General features: G+C 42.3%; 1 protein-coding gene and 1 long non-coding RNA gene across 3 annotated transcripts in view; one reads left to right on the forward strand and one right to left on the reverse strand.

The window, feature by feature from the left end:
- PCDH15 (protocadherin related 15) overlaps nucleotides 1–21,269 on the reverse strand; it is a 532,955-nt gene that overhangs the window by 435,498 nt on the left and 76,188 nt on the right. The window lies entirely within an intron of this gene.
- LOC147652025 (uncharacterized) lies at nucleotides 14,280–16,535 on the forward strand. Its single transcript, XR_015289919.1, has 4 exons — nucleotides 14,280–14,423; nucleotides 14,558–14,635; nucleotides 14,723–14,861; nucleotides 15,329–16,535. It is a non-coding gene; the product is annotated as an uncharacterized LOC147652025 (long non-coding RNA).

The raw sequence follows: 21,269 nt of genomic DNA on the forward strand, positions 1-21,269 counted from the left end.
CTCTGAGCTGCTGCCACACAATTAAACCCACATCTGTTAAATTTTATAAACTCTTTGTCCTTGATAACATCACCCTTTTAACACTCTGCTTTTATTTAACCATCTCTAAGCCAAATTCTCTAAGACAAATTCATTTGCCACTTCATTCCTGTCAGTCGGGAGAAGACCGACTGTTTGCAGTTATTTTACCATTCTCTCTGAGTGTTCCTAAGCTATAACTCCCTAAGGAAATCACAGCTAATCCCAGGGCAATTCAACCCAACCAAAACTATTATAACAGCTGGAGGGCCAGAAATAAAAATTTCACCCTGTCCAGCCAACCATATGGAAATCACCAATTTAATCTTCCTCTGAGAATGCTGGACAGAGCAGGAAAAGGTCTAAATGAAATAGAACTGCAACATGAACAAACGTGAAGTGTGATAAACTCAGACCCAGAAGACAACTGGACTTGCCCAAAAATCTGGAATTAATGAATTGTCAGATCTGACTTTGCCACATCACCTCAAAATTAACCAGCTCTGAGGACAGAGGGGAAAACACTGTGTCTGACTGTTTTTAATGCTTGCATCTTGTAGCAGAGAGATGAAAAGGGATTAAATGATGGGAGAAATTAATAATGTCAAATTATTAATGACATAATGAGTAATGTCACAGCTACTTAAATGCTTAGATTTCTTCAGAGAACTTGCTTTCTGTGAAGAGCAGCTTTGTGAAACCAATCTAAATATTTTTGTCTCTGATATATTACAGAGCTTTGCATGAATACTCCTCGCAGAGACCTTCCAAAAGGATTCTGGAGTTTCTGCATCAACTGCTCTGAAACACAGCCTTTCATGTAGCTGGGGTTTATCCAGATGGTCCAGCTCAAATGTCCTTTCTGTAATAAATCTCTTATCACTTGGCCTTCTCTCTTCTATAGCAGTGAATTGTGATACTGAAAACTGCCTGTTCACTCACCTTTTCTTAGAAAATAAAGGACCAAACACATCTCAGCCTCATTTCCTATATTACATGAAAGCATTCACTCTGGAAAAGGCAGGACATCTTTGGCCTTGGCATTTTCCAACAAGGGAACAGCCAGAGAGGGCACATGAAGTGAGGACATGGATGCAGTACAGAGGAACGTTTCTATTTAACCAGCTCTAAAATGCCAAGCACATGGCGAAGAGAAAGGTCCTGGGCAAAAGCTAACCAGCAGTCAAGTTTATTCTCCTTTTGCTGTTTTTCCAGTATATGTATTTTAAAAAAAAAATAGCAACCTTTATAAACTTCTGACATGTGAAATTAAACAAATTGCTGGCAATTCAGCAACTCGGGCACAACCCACCGCTGGCATTTGTGTTGTAATGAAGCAACAAAATTCAGTCACACCAAACCTCTACTCTTTACTAACCTTGATAGCTGTTATTATCCAACCAAAACCAGTGTCCCCATGGGAGGCAGCTCATTTGTCTCCCCTGAAAATCCAGCTCCCAGCTGCCTGTTCAGGATTTAATTGCAGACAACTGACAAGAAGGAGACAAGGTAACTCCCATGGCTGACAAAATCAAGCTGAGGAGGTTTTTATAGCTGCTGCCTTCCAATGACAGTTACCCCCCAAAAGAATGTGATTAACAGAGACACAAGCATGGGAAGAGAAGGATGCACAGAGAATTTGATAATCAGATTTCTGACATCAATGAAAGACTTGCCACATATGAAGGACATGGATCTTCTGGATGCTCCAAGGGCTGGAGCCCCTCTGCTCTGGAGCCAGCCTGGGAGAGCTGGGGTGCTCACCTGGAGAAGAGAAGGCTCCAGGGACACCTCAGAGCCCCTTCCAGGGCCTAAAGGGGCTCCAGGAGAGCTGGAGAGGGACTGGGGACAAGGGATGGAGGGACAGGACACAGGGAATGGCTTCCCAGTGCCAGAGGGCAAGGATAGATGGGATATTGGGAAGGAATTGTTCCCTGGGAGGGTGGGCAGGCCCTGGCACAGGGTGCCCAGAGCAGCTGTGGCTGCCCCTGGATCCCTGGAAGTGTCCAAGGCCAGGTTGGACTTTGGGGCTTGGAGCAGCCTGGAAGGGTGGAAGGTATCACTGCTCAGTTTTGGGAGTTGCATTTCACTGCCTTTAACCCTTTCAACCCAAACCATTCCATGATTCTTAAACCAGAACTCAGAGTTTATTAAATACCTGGAACAAGGTACCCTAATCCATTTACTATTATTATTGATAAAAATAATATTTTTTATTATATAATGAATATAACACAAACTAAATATTTTCTGTCTAGAATACTAGATGTGAGTAAAGATGAGGACGAGAGAATGAGGCAGCTTACGTATCCCTACCCCTATGAGAATCCCCCAAGTAGATAAAACAAGAGATCCTTGCAGGGAGATCACACCAAAAAAGCAAAGGAGAGGTACTGCATGGAAAACCAGAGCAATAGGCATCAAGAGAAACAACTGTGTGAGGGAAAAATGCCCTTTAAATCCTCTTAGAGCTGTTAACACATGAAAGACAAGAGAAAATCTTCCAATTTAACTGCAGTTAAATAGGAGAAGCTGGAATAAAATCTCCATTATGACTTTAGTGGTAAGTAGTGAAGATAAATGGAGAGAAAACAGTGGCTTGCTGTGTATCCCTAATTGGAGTCTCTAGTTTTCCCAAATAACTGGCACATTTGACTTCTCCCAGCAGGAGAATATGTGTCAATAATGTAATATTTTAGCCTATTAAACCCTCCAATGATCAAAAAGAACACTGCAAAGGCTTTAGCAGTATAGCAAAGGACAAGCACAAGTAGTCAGAGGCTGTAGACTGAGCCACATAACAAAGGATTGGCTCCTATCAAGGAAAAAATCCAGGACATCAAGTGGGAATGGTACTGATGTGACCCAAATCCTGGAGGAGAAGGGCCACATTCATGGGAATGCCTTCAGCAAAAGCAAAACAGGTCATGTTCTGAGTTGTGAAATGCCCTAACTCACAAGCAATTCATATTTTCCACTGAAATGGCTACAAAAAGCACCTCAGGAAGAGCAGGAAGCTGTGCCCAGGGAAGAGACAGAAGGCACCTCCAGGGCCTCTGGGCTGGGGGACAATAAAAGCTGCTCAATGTTCTCTCCCCTAAGCTCCATCTCCCACCTCTGGAGCTGAAGAATGATCTGTGGACAGGGAGAGACACTGGGCCCATAGGGAGGGGGAAAACCTTAATATTGTTCTTTAATTGTAGCATAAAAGAATGGTTCAGTATGAACACAAAATATTTCCTGTACTCTGTGGAGTGTATTTATATTTATAAGGGGGGAAAAAATCTACAGTTCCTTTTAAAGCAGAATACATATGGATTTCCTGAACTCCAGGAGCTGCCTGGAGCTGCTGCTCTTCCCCAGCAGCCCCATCTCAGGTTTATATTTGACTATCACTTGTGCCATCAAGTCAGAGACGTATTCAGTGCCTTTCACAAAACAAATACAAGTGAAAACGAACACCTTTATCTTAACAGAGATGATGATCTTCTCCCTGTGGGATTATTGAATTGCCCTACTTATCATTCTCACTCTTCTAGGACTTGTCATAACATTCCCAGAAATTTTTCCATTAACTTCCATGGAAATTGAGTTGCCTTCTTGGTTTTGGAGATTCGGTATTCTCTGACTCAAATTGTTTCTGAAATGAATAAAAGCCTTTTATTGTATACAGGGAAAAGAGTATTCTAAATGTAATATTATTTTTTCTTATTTTATTTTTTTATTAAATCAAAATATCTTTCACCTTTTAAATCTACCTTCAGCTCAGCTTAACAAGAGCATCAACTTTGCTCCTACCATGCCTTAGTAATGAATTAATTCCTGCAATATCCAGGTCTGATCATCAGCAAAGATAAGGGATATTGCCTCCACATTTTCCTGCTCTTTTCAGGGGTTTAGTCTGTTAAACCCCTGGAGATGACTGAGCATAAAAGACTGCCAAGTGCCTGTAAACAAGAACAGCAAATGCATCATCCTAAAGTGAACAGGCAGGGAATAAAGGACTGGAATAGACCTCTCAGACTCCCTGTGCTTTCCCCAGCCACCACTCACTAATCATTGCTTAAACAGTTCCTCAATTTGCCAAGCTATTTATTAAAGCACAGGAATATTTTCTGTGCCTGTGCTTTCCCCAGTTCCTCTATTAGTTGCAAATAACCTCTTTCACCTCTGGAAGTGAATTTCCTACCTCTGCTCCAACCACCTTCCTGCTACCTGAACAATACTGCACTTAATCATTACCTTTTGCAGCTGCCTTAAAGCCCATCCAGTGTCACCACTGCCATGGGTAGGGACACCTTCCACTATCCCAGGCTGCTCCAAGCCCCAAAGTCCAGCCTGGCCTTGGACACTTCCAGGGATCCAGGGGCAGCCACAGCTGCTCTGGGCACCCTGTGCCAGGGCCTGCCCACCCTCCCAGGAAGGATATCTTCCCAATATCTCACCTTAATTTTCCCTCTTTCAGTATGTCTCCACTGTTCCTTGCCCAATCACCCCAGTTCCTGAGGAAGAGTCCTCTCCAAACATTTCTATCAATAATTCCTCATGTGAGGACATTCTTTCTGAAATACAGCAGATGCACGCATGGACAAAAGTGCCTGTGAACTATGCTGTGTTTGGGACACTTCCACTCACATTTACCTCCATCCACTCCTGAATCCTGAGCTGCTCCTATTTCTCTCTCTGAAAGCACAGGGCTGAAATCTCCTTCTCTTTCTTTTGCTTTGGATATCAGTGTAACCCAACACCCAAAAAATACCACTGATAAATTTCTTCTTCAATTTCCTGTAGATTTTCCTTGCACTGACCAGGCTTTTGGGGTGTCTGTCCTTGCAGATGCCTGGATACTGCCCTTTGTCTCCTTAGACTGCAAGTTAGAAACAGATTTTCATCTGTGACCTAAAGAAACTCTTGTGCCTTCCACATCCAGCTTGATTTCATCCCTTCAGCACAAATCTGAATTCACTCCTGTCCTTGACTGCTGTGAATGCAGTCCACAGAAAAGGAAGACACTTCTATTTTTAGATGAAAGCAGAGCAAACCAAACTGAAAACAAAAAAGACCCTAGGATGGGAGTACTTTGTTCATGACTTCCCATCTTTCTGCTTTGCTTTCTCTGTTCTAATAGGAGCTGAGGAGTTCCAGACATGAACTACCAAAGGCTGGGATTTGGGAGTAGTAGCTTTAGAGAATTTTGTTCAAAAGAATTTGCTCTTTCCAGTGTATCCTTTTAATTCAAGCAGTGTTTAAGTATAGACACACTGTGTCAAGGAGATTTGCTCCATATAATGCTCTCAATGCAGCAAAATAGAAAAAAGGAAGCAAATCAATAATGATCCAACTATAAATACAGGAAATATAAGGCTTAAGGGCAAATACTTGATATCAGAAATTTTAGGAACCCCCATGCCAAGCAGAACCAAATTTCCCAGAGGAAATGAAAGAAGAGGGGAGAAACGAACCTGGGTAGAGTTTCCTGCCCCAAAAGAAAGGCATCAACTCACAGACACAGCACAGGGTTTGAACAACTCAAATTAGTGGAAATGTAAAAGAAATTCCATGAAAAAATAACACAGATGACACACGGCACTTAAGCCTTAGGATGGGACACCACAATTCCTGTTTTATCAGCCACAATGGTGCCTTGAAGGACCTCCAGTAGACCACGTTACTCAAAAACTCATCCAAACTTTGGCATCTTTATTGCATAAAAAATGAAATGCAAATGGAGTGTTTATAGACTTTTCCAATCATTGATGAAATATCAAAATACAGAAATGAAACTTCTCAGTCAATTCCTGACTGCATTCACACAAAAATTAGTGTTAACCTCAGTCTCCCAAACTTGCCTATCTGAAATCTCAATTTCACCATTTAAATTAAAACTCAATTACTGCACTTGTTAACCATAAACAAGTGTAATGTGATTAATCTTATGTGAGATGCTTGCTGATTAGGATCTGTAATAATAAATCTCCTTCAATAATTTGAAGTCTACTTTTGTTCATTTTTGAAGATGATAGTTCAAAATGTTTTCATCTCCTCTTTATGAGGAAAAGAAAAGAAAGAAAACATGCTGTGCCAAATGCAGCTTCTCCTTCACTGAAGCTATTACCTGACAGAAACCTGGAGTTTTTCTCCTTGGTTTCAGCCCTCTAAAATGAAATAAACCACAATTTTAAAACTTAATGACTGTGCTATTGTAACACTCATTGTCATTCTCCCACTTTATTAACGTGTGTGGGAGAAACTTTGAAACACTGAGATTGTTTAACAAGAAAAATTAAGGTTTATGTTCTTCTTCAATTAATGACAGTATTATTTCCCTTCCATCCTAGTTTTCCTAGAGTTCACCTGTCATAATGATATGTTTAGAATATTCTAGTAAAACATTTGCTCTAAAACATTTTTTCTCCAGGAGTTGCTTTACAAGCATTTCTGCAAGGCAAACCTGGGTATGGGGCTGGCAAGCAGAGCAGGAATGTGGGGTGTCAATCCTACAGCAGAGCTGGAACTGAAAGCATTTAAAAGAAAAACAAATCTTACAAGGAAATTAAAAATGATACTACAGCTAAATTACGTTTTTACCCATCTCTGCACTGGATTATAGAAGCTACCAGCAGTAATCCAGCCTTTCCCTGCTGGGATGACCTCAAGTAACCAAAACCTTGGAAGCAGATCCAAGCAAACACCTTAAAAAAGAAACCAGAAGTGATCTCTTCTGTCTCCCACTAGGGTTAACAAGGTCTTTTTACTTCCTTTGGCTTTTCCTTTTATACAATTTTGCTTTCAGCCTTAAATCCACATTTGTTCTCCTGATTAGTTTCAATCTGACACAGGCAGAGTCCTCTCAAAAGATGGCAGTGCCCAGGGGTACAGCGACCTCACTGGAAGGTGCGAACCCAAAAAGCTCCTTCTAGTTGTGCTTCCCAAAGGCTTGGAGTCTAATTCCTGTCGTCTCAAGATCTCCAGCTCTCACCAGGCTCCTTCAATCAGTCCCACAAAGGGGCGCTCTAAACCTGGCTGTTCCCTGAAGAGTTTCAGAATTCTTTCTGAAGGTTTCCGTGGAAAACTCGTTGGATTCTCTAATTAGTGCTCTGCTCCTTGGGTCGTGCTCATCTGAAAAGCCAATCACCTGTTCCCAGAGCATCCTGGCTTTGGATTCAGTGCTCTTGGTTCTACATGAGAGCTCTGCAAACAATAGCAATGATCAGGTGGTGAAAAGCCGTTCCCTGTTAAGCTGTTTGAGGCATCTGGAACAACAGCTGCCTCTCCACGTTTGCACAGCAGTTTACATTTGGAGATTTCACTTATTTACCATTTTTTGCAGCACACCATCTTATTCATGAAATTCTAATCACTTCCAACATGACTCCAATTGCCTTTTATCATGCTAAACCCTGCCTTATTTCTTCTACATCACACTTGCTGTGCATCTTTCTCCTTGCACTGAACAAAGCCCCAGTTGTGTGTTACACCTCCAAACACCTATGCAGGGTTTTCCTCTGGAGGAGCTGTGCCTGCACTCTCCACCTGAATTTTGAGTTTGGATATGATTTAACTCTTGACTGCACAACACCAGAGTTTGGACAAGCTGCAATCAGAGTCACAAGTCAAGGTAGCAGTACCACTGGAAGACTCTTTGCTTTGCTGCTTTTTTCCTCCCACCAAGGCCATCTTTCTCCAAAAGTAAGAACAAGACGTGTTCAACAGGGCTAAAGCTGCCAGAATCTCTCTTCTTTTTCTTTTTGTGACTCAAGCTATTAGTAAAAGAAGATACATAAAGAGGAGGCTGAAGTAAAGGTTGATGACTTGATGAGGAAAGAAGCAGAGATGGTATCAGAGACGCCAGTAAAGCTCTGGCTGAGCCACTGCCCCATAAGAAATAACCTAACAGAAGGCAAAATCATGAAAAAGTCTTGTTTTCTGCTATTTTTTTCCACTTCAAGAATGCAACATCAATCAAAGTATCACCAGCTTCTTAAAGGACTAAAAACCATCAGGTGAGAGAAACTCCACATATTCATGTCACCTCCACCCATCCAAGCGGTCACTTCCAGAATTTTCCAGTTACTGAACAAAATGTGAATAATTGTGTTCTACTCTTGGCAGTGAGGACTGAGGCACTCAGCCATTCTGCAGCTTTTGGAGCCTCCAGGGATAACGTTTTCTTTGAATGCTATTTGTAAAAAAAATTACTATTGCTTCAAATCTCAGTCTTACAAACTCCTAATATAAATTAGTGGGTGTAAAAGCAATGGTTTGTGAAATATTAACATGAAAGATATATTTTATCAAGAGCTGACTGGTTTGCTGATAAACTGACTCCTGTAATTCAAATAATGGAATCTCCCTGTGGTCTCTCAGTTCTGCTGACAGTGAGAACCCCTTCTAAAAGCAGACAATTAAAATAATCAAATTTTCATTTTTTCCTACTCTGATTTTGTCAGAGAACCACACAAATATATCAAAACACCTGGAATTCCCTTGTGAATCCACTGGGTGGATATAATGCTATCTTGAGAGCAAGCTGTGACTCTGGACTCTCCTGATTTTTCAAATAAAAGGAAGAAATTAAATTAATTTAGCTCGCTTTAGTATTAGCCATGGTTTTAGGCTGGGTGTTCCTACATCGTGATAGTGGAAGCACCTCAGGGAGTGAGCATACAGCACTGCCTGTGCAGAGAGGCCATGAGACACCAACATCCAGCAAACTTCTAAGGTTGTCAGGGTGAGAATTTTTACTTCAATACTCCCCAAGTCTAATTTTTAAAATGTATTCACAGAATTAATTTTAAGCAATGCTGTCTTAGTAACAGAATAGCCATAAACAAGTTGAGCTAATATGAAATACTAACCACCTAATTCTGAAGCTGCAGTCATTACTGTTTGGACCATAGTTGGAATTATACAGATCCTTCTTTTAAAGGTGACTCAGCTTCACCATCTCAAATTTCCATAATGACCTGCTGAACTTTCAAATATGGGATGCAGGGAGTGTGCTCTTAATGCCAGCTGCTGGTGTGGTCGATGCTGGGATCTGTAGCATCAGCACTGTTTGGCCACTTGAACAGAATAATGTGCAGGTGTTTTTACAGGCAGGGTCAATTTAACACCTGTTTTCAGCCCTGCTTTCAGATCATAAGTATAATGTGGATGGAAAGCTGCCAGTGCACCAAGTCCCACTTGGGCTTGTTTGGGGAAAATATTTTGTGACTGATTTATCCTAAACAAACATGTAGACAAAAACAACTAATGCAAAGCTTGACTGGCTACCCATGAATCCAGGGGATTCGACCCCTGGCAGGAGCTGTAATGGGATGGGCTTTCAGGTCCCTTCCAACCCAAAACATTCTGGGGATTCTGTGGTCACAAATGCACTTCATACTGCCTCTCCTGTGCGAATTCACCTTAAAGAGCTTTAAATGGATACATCCAGCTGCAGGACACCAGGCACAATTCACTACTCAGGACTCTTTTAAAAGCCCCTCTCCATTTTGAAGCCAAGCAAATCAGAAGCTGGGATAGTGTTGTCAAAGGTTCATCTTGGGGAAATACAGGTATTGTGCAGCTGGAATGCAGGGTCCTGATGCCACGAGAAAGATTAAGGCCAGGGAAGGTGTTTTCATAGAGCAGATTATCAATATACAACTAAACACAGCCTTTACCAAAGCTGCTAAAGCCTGACACTAAACCAACCCAAAGAAAAATTGCCTGGAATGGAACAAGTCGTGCAAACAGCCCTTCTACTCCTCCATTAATTTTCCAGAGAAGCCTGTCCAGAGAATGAAGTGCCAGCAATCTCCTGCAGTCACTGCTGCATTGAAGGACCTATTACAGCATCTCCACGCCCTGAAAACAGGAGACATCGCTGTTTCTTCAGAGTTGTACTCCATGGTTCGTTTCATTCTCAACAGAGACTCCAAATTACACCTTTCCTATTTTCAAGGAGATCACTAAATACCCTCAGGACACCTGTGATTAAATTTAGGAATAGCATAAAATACCTGAAGTGCTTGTGCTTACAAATGTTTTCTTCTACAACAAAAAGATCAAATATGAGTTCATTGAAGTATTCAGGTACACTCGAAGGCCACAAGAGTCAAAGCTGAGCTAAATGAAAAAACAAGATAATCCACATTCTGTGCTTAACCCTGCAAGGGAGGCTTCAGGCAGTCCTGATTTCCCCCTTGACTGCCCATTGTAAAAGTGAGCCAGCCTTAGTTATGCCTGATAAAATGCTCATTCTCCCCAGTCAGGGACATTTAAAGTCACCTGAAGGCCTTGTCCAGAAATGTCCCCAATTGCAAAACACTGCAACTTGCCAGGAGCAAAGAATGGAAATGCTTCTGCTTGTAGAACACTTGTAAACCACCCTATTAAGGCTCAGGTGCCCAGCAGCAGTGGAAGGAGGGAGGAAACCTGAATTCCCCTTTCAGAGCCAGGCAGAGCTCACACCTGTATTTCATACGGACATGATTTGATTCCTGACTCCTCCTGCCCACAGCTCTATCACTTCCCCTGCCTGGGCACACAAACAGCTCAACACTCACACAGGCATCCTGGAAAAGCAAAAACTGAGACTCCTGTGTGTCTTTGAGATGATCAATGCTCCTTTAGATGGTTTGCTATGAAGCACAAGTCACACTCTCCAGGAAGAGAACATGAGTTTGATGTTTTCTCCTAAGACAGAGCTGCTCCTGAGATACCAGAATATCAGAGTTCAGTCAGAATATCAGAGCTCCCAGCCACAAAGTGAAAGAAGGGATCAGTTCTCTGTTTTCCTTGAAGGGGTTCAAAGGCATAACTCCCAGTCCTTTGTCAGGGAAGCCACCTCCAATGCGATAATGTCTTTATGACTATAAAGCAAATTCTGCTCAGGAAAGCAAAAGGGAGTGGAAGAGGATTTAAAGCACATACAGGAAAACTCCTCCTTTAGTTTGGCCGTGGGTGGGTTTCATGGGGTCACCTGGTCTGTTTTGCTGTGCATTAAAAACTTTGGAAAATACATATATGTTCTTTTTTTAAATCAGAACCTTTAAGAATTAGTTACTCAAAGGGTAACAGTCAAAATTAAGATGTCCCTCAGATGGAGACTCAAAATTCCCTAACAGCCAAGTGTTTTTATTTCTTCACAAGACTTAAGATGAAAGAAATGAGATTATTTTTTCTTGTCCTGGCAGGGAAAGAGGCTGGATGCATCCTGAACTACTCCCTCAGTCCTAAAGTGGGTGTGACAACCTCCAAGGTGCAAACTGTTTGTGTTACAGAGATTGCAGCTTTCCAAAAGCAAAGGTGCTAATAAATGCATGTATTTCACAGAGAACCAAGCAAAAAAGGATGGCAAATGGTCAGTAGCTGACAAGGACCCCAAAGTTTTGAATAGCCTTTCTTCTTTCACTGAATTTTAACCAGCCAGTGCCTATTTTGAAGCAGGAAAGCAAACAGGCTCATCTAAGGATCTCAGATATTCCTGTTCTTTTCCCAGACTCCTCAGCTGAACAGTGTCCTGCACAGAAAAGATTCCTCTCTGTCAGAAACACTGGACTATTCTTTCCAGCAAAACCAACACGATTTTATCAAACACTGACAGTGTTTAACAAATTATACTCCAGAAAAAAAAAACATTTTGTTATTGAATCACTCAATTTTAAGCAACATCAATATCAGAAATGAAATAATCACTGGGTTTCAGATTAGCAGCTGATTTTCTATTTTTTCATGGGTACCCCTGAATTTATCAACAGCACTCCCTGACTTGAAGTAGCTAAAAAACCAAGCCCCACTCCCAGCCCAGTAAAACTGCAGTCAGGATCTCCCTTTAGTGGCCTCATGCTGTACAGTTCCCTTGCATGGCAACTCTTTAGTTCCCTCTTTTGTCTACAGAATAATCGATAGAAGATTCCTGGAGGGAATCACTGAAAGAAAGGGAGCTTTTTATGAGCTCTCGTTAAAGCTGTTACCACAGGAGGTTTCTCATGAAGGAAAGGGAAAGAAGGATTATTACTCCCTTTCTGCAAAGGAAACAACCTTAGGAAGGCTCCTAGCAAAAGAAATGACGCAGAAATTGTTCCTAGGACACTTGAATATCCAAAGTTGGAAACACTCAGGGAAGTGTGATGTCTCACAGTGGGGTGGGCAGCACCCTCTGCTCACCAGGGATAAGGAATAATTGATAAGAAGTGTGATTTTTACAGCCACAAAGTGGCTTCTGCTCTGCTGTTCTTTAGCACAAGTGCCAGTACATGTTTCTTTATTTTCCCTTTCGCTTGCACTACCCCTCTCCTGATCCTACGGGGATTCAGTTCTGGTACATTTTCATTTACTGAGCCCAGGTCAAGGACTGGAAGACAAATGTGTTTTATAAAAAAAAAGTGTTGCTCTATTTGCCATTGCTGAAAGGTCAGGCACACAAAACACACACACTGGGAACTTTTGGAGGGAGCACAGTTCCCTGAACATCAATATCACTGCCTAAAGGAATGCTGCACTTTCTGCAATAGTAGGAATTTGGGAAGAGGTTGGTAGAAATGATGAGGTTTTCCCTCACTGGGTGACTTGTGCTTTTGACAACGCTCCTGGAAGTGGCACAGGGACTGTCCTGAGATCCATCAGGCTCTGATCCCACAGGACTGGCCATATACAAGTGCTGCTACAGAGCCACAGAATCAGCTTCGAGATCATCAAGTCCGGCCTGACACCCAACACCACCTTGTCACACAGATCATGGCATGAAATGCCATGTGCAGATGGTGACTCCACCACCTCCGTAGGCAGCCCTCCCAATGCCTGAGCACCCCTCCTGTAAGGAAACACAGCTGAGACCTGCAGGAAAAGGTAAAAGCTGAAACCAGCTCAGCTTGATGAATCTGGGTAACCCTGGGGCCAAACAAGATCATTCTCAGCCCCAGGGGCAGAAGGAACAGGCTCCTGCTGCCACCAGGACAGGCCACCACCAGCCCCTCCAGAGCTCTCTGTCCCTGTCCATCAGCCAAATGTGAGTAAAGCAATGGGAATTTTTGAGCCTTATCCAGCTCCAAAGGCAGCACTGTGGGGACAGGGGGAGGGATACAAAGATGGAGAGAGACTATTTACAAGGAATGGAGTGACAGGACAGGGAAGAATGGCCTAAAACTGACAAGGAGTAGGGTTACATTGGAAATTAAGATGAAATGTTCCCTGTGGGGGGTGGTGAGGGTGTGGCACAGGCCTTGCCCAGAAAAGCTCTGGCTGCCCCACCGTGTCAAAACAAACATGCAAACAAACCACAGTAAAACCAAAGCACCTCCAAATTGCAAAATAGAAACCTTAAGGTTGGAAAAGTTCTCTAAGACCATCAAGTCCAAAACTCAAATCACAAGGACCACATCTAAGATGTTAGGTACATGCAAAAAGTATAAAATGAAGCTAATTTTGCTCAAGAATTATTAAGGGTGGAATTCAATTCTATTGTCACAGTGTCTTGGTGAACACACACTAATTCACTTACAAGTGATATTGTTGTGAAAACTCCTACCTGTATTTTCTTTAGAGTACTTTACTCTGCCAGTCCAACAGCAACCTCTTGGTCAACGGAAACATAACTTTTATTCAAAATATAGAAACCCCAAATAGTTTTGGATTGGAAGGGATCTTAAAGCCCATTCAGTGCCACCCCTGCCATGGGCAGGGACACCTCCCACTATCCCAGGCTGCTCCAAGCCTCAAAGTCCAACCTGGCCTTGGGCACTTCCAGGGATCCAGGGGCAGCCACAGCTGCTCTGGGCACCCTGTGCCAGGGCCTGCCCACCCTCCCAGGGAACAATTGCTTCCCAATATCCCATCCAACCCTGCGCTCTGCCAAAACCATTTCCCCTTGACCTGTCACTGTGTGCCTATAAAAATAGTCCCTGTCCCTCCAGGCCTCCTTCAGGCACTGAAAGAATCTCTGCAGCCTCCCCCATCTTTCTCTTCTCCATCTGAGTTTGCCCAGGACTCCTTGACTTTGTAGGACAGTGCTCCAACCCTCAGAGCATCTTTGTGGCTTCCTCTAGACCTGTGGCTTTTGTACTAAAAAGGATGTCTTAATATCATACTTTTTTTTTTTTTATAATAACAGTGCCTAAAAAAACCACAGCAAGACATAAAACAACCCAAAATCCTCATAGGCTTTAAAGACTTGTGTGGACAAGAAAGTGAGAAGAGGTAAAACAGCCTCACAGGTGTTGTGTTGTCAGTGATAACAGGGCCAGCACTGAGAGAGCACAACCTCTCCCAGGTGAGCTCTTCCCTGGAGCCATCCACAGCCATGGATACACCACCAAGGGAGTCATCAGACTTTCTACATTAATTAAAGATCAGTGACAGGACTCTGGGGAAGGCTGCACCCCACATGGAGAGATGTGCAGAGAAAAATTAATACATGGGTTTGTTTTTTTTTCTTGACATTATCTGCAATCCTGTCTTTCAAAATTCGTCATGGATGTCAAACCAGTAGATGCTTCAAACATCCTTGACTGTGTTTTGGAAAGTAATTAGGCTGATTTTTTTCTGTGAGCAGCATATTGGGAAACATCCCTGCATGTGCAGTTCTACCATGGCCAGCAGCCCACAACGTCTTCCAGACCTGCCCTACTTGGTGGGAATGATTTCCTGTGCTTTATATAAAAACTGGTGTGGGCTTCTTAGTAAACAGCCTTAATTGTAAACATTCATGTTTGTTCAGCTGAGAGAAAAGAAGCTTTGGGGCGACCAAATTGTGGCCTTTCATACCTGAAGGGGCTGACTGATGGAGAGAACTGTTCACAAGGAATGGAGTGACAGGAAAAAGGGAATGGCTTCTTACAGCCAGAGGGGAAATCTGGGTGAGTCTGGAAAAAATTCTTCCCTGGGAGGGTGGGCAGGCCCTGGCACAGGGTGCCCAGAGCAGCTGTGGCTGCCCCTGGATCCCTGGAAGTGCTCAAAGCCAGGATGGATGGGACTTGGAGCCACCTGGGATAGTGGAAGGTGTCCCCTGCCCATGGCAAGGGGTGGCACTGGATGGATTTTGAGGTCCTTCCAGTTCAAACCATTCTGGGATTCTGGGAGGCCCTTTGTGTTTAGGCATCCCCTCACAATTCCCATTTTCCTGTGTAGAGGCACTGAAAGGTTTTATGGGGAGGAGAAAAATGGAAACTAAATCTCAGAAATATTCAAGCAAAAAAAAAAAAAAAATTAAAAGAGAAAAGAAAAACCATAAACAGCCGTAATTGTTACCACAGCAAAATAAGGGGGGAAAAAAAGAAAGAAAAAATCACCACAAAGTATTTCTACTTACTTGTTTCTACTGCAGAAAAGGGAATGGAGCTCAAGAAATGTTGGAAGGATCTGAGAATACAGTGAAGAAAAGACCAGCTGAGCCAGGGATCTGTCACAGTTCATTGGAGTGAAGATGCTCCTAAGAACACCAAGGTGATGCCCTGATTACCTGCCCAGGTAATATCAGGGAGCCAGAGCTCCTCACTTGTGTCACAGAGGTGTTTTGATAGGAAATCAAGTGCTGTGGAGGGTTCTGCTTCTGCTCATAGTGTTAAAAAAAATCCTTCCTGTTGGTTTGCTATAAGTTTCTATATATTTCTTCACTCTCCCCCAAAGCATTTATTATTGTCAGCAACAACCAAAAATTAGACGAGAATGAACTTTTGTGAGTGACTTCTTGGGGGAAGAATTGAATTAATTGTATTGAAAAAACTCACTGGAGAAGAGCCACAGAGCTAACCCTTAATCCACAGACACCTCATGGGGCTGAGGAGAGCAAACAGAGGCTGTTCCCTCTCACAGGCAACCTGTTGCAGATGTGCCTCCCTTATTCAGACACGAACAAAGGAGGGAAGCCATTTGAAGGGACAAGTACAAAAATATCACTGAATTACATGTGACACTTTTCAAGGCTCAGTCAAATCTCTTTTCACTTTGGTGTAAAAAAAAACCGAGAGAAATTCTCATAATGTCAAAATGAAAAACTCAGTGTTATCATGTTCTTGATCATTAGTGACATTCAAAAATGCTGTTTGAGATCCCATCAAAAGTTTCTTTCTCTATTCTTTCAAGAGTGTATTTTAACATTTCATGGCAAAAATCTGAATCTGAAAATTTTATCTGTTTTAGCAAACACTGCGCAATACACAAATACACTTTGGGGATAATTTCAAGTGTCCATAAAGATTTTATGAAGGCAATCTTATTTATTTCCCCCTCAGGCAACTGTAATGTACCAAAATCATTTGAAGCAAGGTCTGGTAAAGGTGTAACTCAACAATCATTGACTTAAGCTTGTAGCTAACCCTATATTAATATAATTTTTAAGCTTGTAGCTAACCCCATATTAATATTCCTCCCTCCTCCTCAATCATTTTCTGAGGAGCTGAAAAAACCCTATACTTAAATAATTTCTGAAAGCAAATTAAAATATGGTTCTTACTTAATGGAATTACAGACAAAAGTTAGAGAAATGTAACCACGTCATGTATCTTACAAATATAATTCCAAGGGAGCTGCGAGTTCCTGCCAGTGCAGACATCCTTAAGAACAGAGTTTCCAGAGCCTCTGTGTCTTCCCAGGGAAGTGGAGGATATATGGGGCTGTTAAGTTTGATGAAAGGACTGTTAAGGAGCAAAGGAGGTTGAAAGCAGAGGCAGAGTATAAATCTCAGATCTTCCAAAGGAGGGCTGCACCTTCACTCAGTGCTTTAAGGGAAGTGCTTGAGTTTCTTGGCTGTAAACACACTGCAGGTTTAGGACTGTCACTGCAGGTGTGTCCAAGTGAGGATTTCAGCAATGAAAAGCTTCCATAACTGCAGCTGTGAAAGAGCAATGTCACTGCTTTTCACATGCAAGGCCTTGAATGGTAGAAGAGGATTTACCCCCAAATCCTCCTCCCCTCACTGCACCCCAGGGCCCTCCATGAGGGAAAATATTTTGCACCATCACCAAGATCTACAATCCCAACACTGTGCTAAACTTGCACACAGCTTCCCTAAAACCCTCCACTTTCCAATGGAAAACACATTTGTTTAATTGTTGCTGCTTCTTAAGCTTTTATAGCACCCTTTTACTGACCAGGACATTTTGTGTCCAGAATGTTCCAACTTGTACATACTTAGATGAAACCAGTACATTTTAAAATGAATCAAAGTACAACACAGGAGAGAAACCCTTCTGTCTTCCCACTCTGTGTAGTGATCCAAGCACTTGCTGGAAAACAAGGCATCAAGGAAAAAGAAATCAATCATAAAAAAGATGTCACGACTTTGCTTTACAGAGCCGTGAGTCAAAAGGATTATCAGAATACACCTGAATCAGGAAGCCACTGATCCATCCCCATGGTCTGCTCCTCTAGGAACTGATCAAAGGTCCCAAGTAGCCAAAGAAAGGTCTGGGAGCCCCATTCCCAGCTTGATGTTGTCCATGTAATTACTGGGGCAGTGGAGAGCACTCAGAGCTTGTAAGGACCAGACCTCTCTGCCTTTCAACAGACTCCTCTGCAAGGCTGCATTAACATCATTAAACAAATAATTAAACCCAGGCACTTTTAAGCAGTGCTGCTTTGCAGGTCTGAGTAGGTCCAGGACAACAAGAATTAAACAGCTCTGATTAAACAGAAAGGTTTTTAACCTCAGCATCATGTGTTTGCTCCCATCCCCATTTTTGGGTAAAACTGAAGTCAATTTTACAATTCCCATTGACTTCAGCAAGAATGGAATTAGATCCTGACATATTTGCATGTCAAATCTCTTTTCTTGTCGTTACAGTACTCTCATCCATGACATCTGCAATTTAATGGTACATTTTCCATGAAAAAGCAATGCTACATTTCTTTGAAAAGCAGCAGCAATGAATAACACGGCCAAAACAGGGGAGATAAATACTAAAAAAAAAAACCCCAAACTGACACTTGCAGGACTGAAACTTTAGAAGGTTTTCCCTAATAGAGAGAAAATTGTCCACTCAGAGACCTTAATGTTGAAAACCCATTAGTCAGGTGACAGCATGAATGTTTAGGGTCTTTGCTAACCATGATTAACTTTGGAGGGTCTGCAATAATGTAGTATTATTCACCAAATTAATTTTCATCTTGTTACCTGCAGGCTGTGTTTTGAACCACTTCACAGTAATAAACAAATATTACCTGCTGTTTAGGAGGGTTTACACAGGAAATGCAAAAATTCTCCCATTATTAGTGCTGGGATCCAGAAAACTTTCCCAGACGAATTTTCAGTAAATCAAGCATCACATGATGGAGACAGACTGTTTCCAGGGGATGGAGGGACAAGGGAAAATGGTTTCCCAGTGCCAGATGGCAGGGAGAGACGGGATATTGGGAAGGAATTGTTCCCTGGGAGGGTGGGCAGCCCCTGGCACAGGGTGCCCAGAGCAGCTGTGGCTGCCCCTGGATCCCTGGAAGTGTCCAGGTTGGACACTGGAGCTTGGAGCAGCCTGGGATAGTGGAAGGTGTCCCTGGATGAGCTTTAAGGTCCCTTCCAACCCAAACCCTTCTGGGATTCTGATTATTCCCTGATCATTACATATCCATAATCTGTTACCTGAACTATGTTGCTTTTATTCTGGAATTCAGGAAGTCTATTACTTTGATTAACCATTTCTTTGATTCCAATCCATCCATGCTGCTGTGTTTTCCCTGTAATTATGATATCAGGATGTCTTCCCTTGAAATAAATCCTAATTACTCCCTCAGACAGCACGGCTTGGTCTCCCACCCCCTTGTTTTGTATGGCACTGGTGGCACAGAGCAGGTGGGAAGTTGTTTATCCAGGTGGCAAAGGAAGGAGCAGATGGCACACAAGGCACAGGGATCCTGTCCTCTGTCACCTGCCCCATGTCTCAGAGCTAGGAGGTGGGACCACACCTGGGGAAATCCTCACAGGTCTTTTCTCCACATTTGGATACTCACAACCAAGATACTGAATAGAAATCCAACAGAAATGATAGAGGATCGTGGAACTGCTGAGAACAAAATGATGTGATGCAAGAAGAGAAAGGGGTAAATTAGTGTGGAGAAATCAGTGTTTCTACGAAAGTTTAACTCCCTATTTTTGCAAAAGTGAAAGGATGAGCTAACAACAAAAATCAAGGAGGAAATGGTAGAAGAATCACTACCTGAACATGACCTTTGAAGGATGAGATTGAGAGACAAACAAAATTCCATGAAGATTCTCAGCTTCCTGATACTTGGCATCACATTCCAGCATTTTCACTATCTTTTAAATGGCCAAATAGGGAACATGGATCCAGATGTGATCTTTCTAACCACAGGTAAAGTGTGTTAATTATTTAGAAGAAAGTTAAGAACCACCAGAGTGTCTGATTTGTTTTGTTAATTATGGCTTTAAACTACTTTGTGCCACCCCAGCTAATTTCCTAAGCCAAGTAAATGCATCTTCAAAAGGCTCACAAATCAGGCTGTGTTTGTAAGCAACATTTTTGTAGCAGATATTTTCTGGTTTTGGACAGAAAAGTAAAGCTGTTGAAATACCCAGACTAAACTGCACTCACCCAGGTCTGGATCAAGCTGCTCAGATCGAAAATGCCTTCACTAACAAAATATTCCTCAAAAATTTCACTTTGGAACAAAAAATTCAAGGCAACATTTTCTAAGGTAGAAATGGGAGTCAGGCCCTCAAATAATTTCTCTGTGTGAAAACCATTTCTCTGTCCATTTTTGAAAATATACAGGAAAAAATTACAGGATTTAGGCAGTTATTGACAACTGCCAGGGCTAGAACATATCCTAGACAAAAACTACAAGAGTTTCCTCAATTCCAACACTTCAGCTTGGAGGTTTTCCTTGTAAGTTGAAAAACAACTCAGCATTCAGGGGGTTAAAAGTGAAGTGTCCAAGGCCAGGTTGGACACTGGGGCTTGGAGCAGCCTGGGACAGTAGAAGGTGTCCCTGCCCATGGCAGGGGGGTGGAACTGGATGATTTTTAAGGTCCTTTCCAACCCAAACCATTCTGGGATTCCATGGGAATTCACCCACCATTTTGTTGCATGTTTATTTAGGACCCATTCGGATTTACAGAAACCTCAAACATCTGGAGCACCTGCTGAACTTTTTCTTCGGTGTTTTAGCTTCCAAAAACACAGTCTCAAGGCAAACAAAAACCCTGCAAACCTTTTCCCTCAGAGTTTGAATGAAAAGCACTTGGCAAAGTGAAAGGCTCAAAATCTGCATCACAAGGAGCTTTAAAGCTGTCTTTCTGTCTTCCTTGGTTTCTGGATTAACTGAATTCTGCTATTAATATTTCAACTAGCATTTATTTTGGGAAGCAGACATTTATACCCTCATGCAGGGAATCAGTTCGTATTCCTTGATCTTGAGAGATGAAGCCATGCTTGGGCTAAAATGCATTAAATTTTGGGACCTTAAACTGAGCATTACAGGTCAAGGGCTCTTGGAGAGCAGACTCAGGCTGGAAGTTCTGTTTACACAGACAAATAAAGGGGAAAAATAATATATGTCCACTCCACTTAATAAATTATTAGTGCCAGAAGGTTTTACCTTGATCTTTTAATGCTCTATTATGTAATAAGTTTGTCAGTAAATTCCTGGCTTCAATCTCAGGGATTTCCTTGAAGATTCCCCTGTGCAGGTGTACCACAAGTGTATAATATATATATATCTATATATATATATATCTATATATATACACACACACACATATGTATGAAATGTCCCAAAGAAATTTGTCCGTGCCCCTCAAATCAGTCATTAGGCTACTGAAGAAGATATATACACACACTAACTAATATCATTATTCCATAAATTCCTGCTGGTGATTAAAGTCCAGTCCTTTTGTTTGCAATTATACCACGATTCCTTCTAATTAAAATGGAAAAGTGAAAAAAAAAAGAGCAAGCAGCAGATGCAGCAGAGCTCCAGCTGTCAGGCCACCAGAGGACACCGTCACGTCACTTCCAAATAGGAGGAAAATAATTTTTGCTTTAATGTCAGTAATTCAAATTTAAATGGATAGAACAACTCTTTACAAAATCACAGAATGGTTTCAGCTGGAAGGGAACAAATTTAAAGTTCTTCTTTCACCCCCTGCCATGGGCAGGGATACTTCCCAGTATCCCAGGGTGCTCCAAGCCCCAATGTCCAACTTGGCCTTGGGCACCTCCAGGGATCCAGAGGCAGCCACAGCTTCTCTGGGCACCCTGTGCCAGGGCCTGCCCACCCTCCCAGGGAACAATTCCTGCCCAATATCCCATCTA

This window comes from Cyanistes caeruleus, chromosome 8, assembly GCF_971803275.1.
Source record: "Cyanistes caeruleus chromosome 8, bCyaCae1.hap1.1, whole genome shotgun sequence".
Lineage (NCBI taxonomy): Eukaryota > Metazoa > Chordata > Aves > Passeriformes > Paridae > Cyanistes > Cyanistes caeruleus.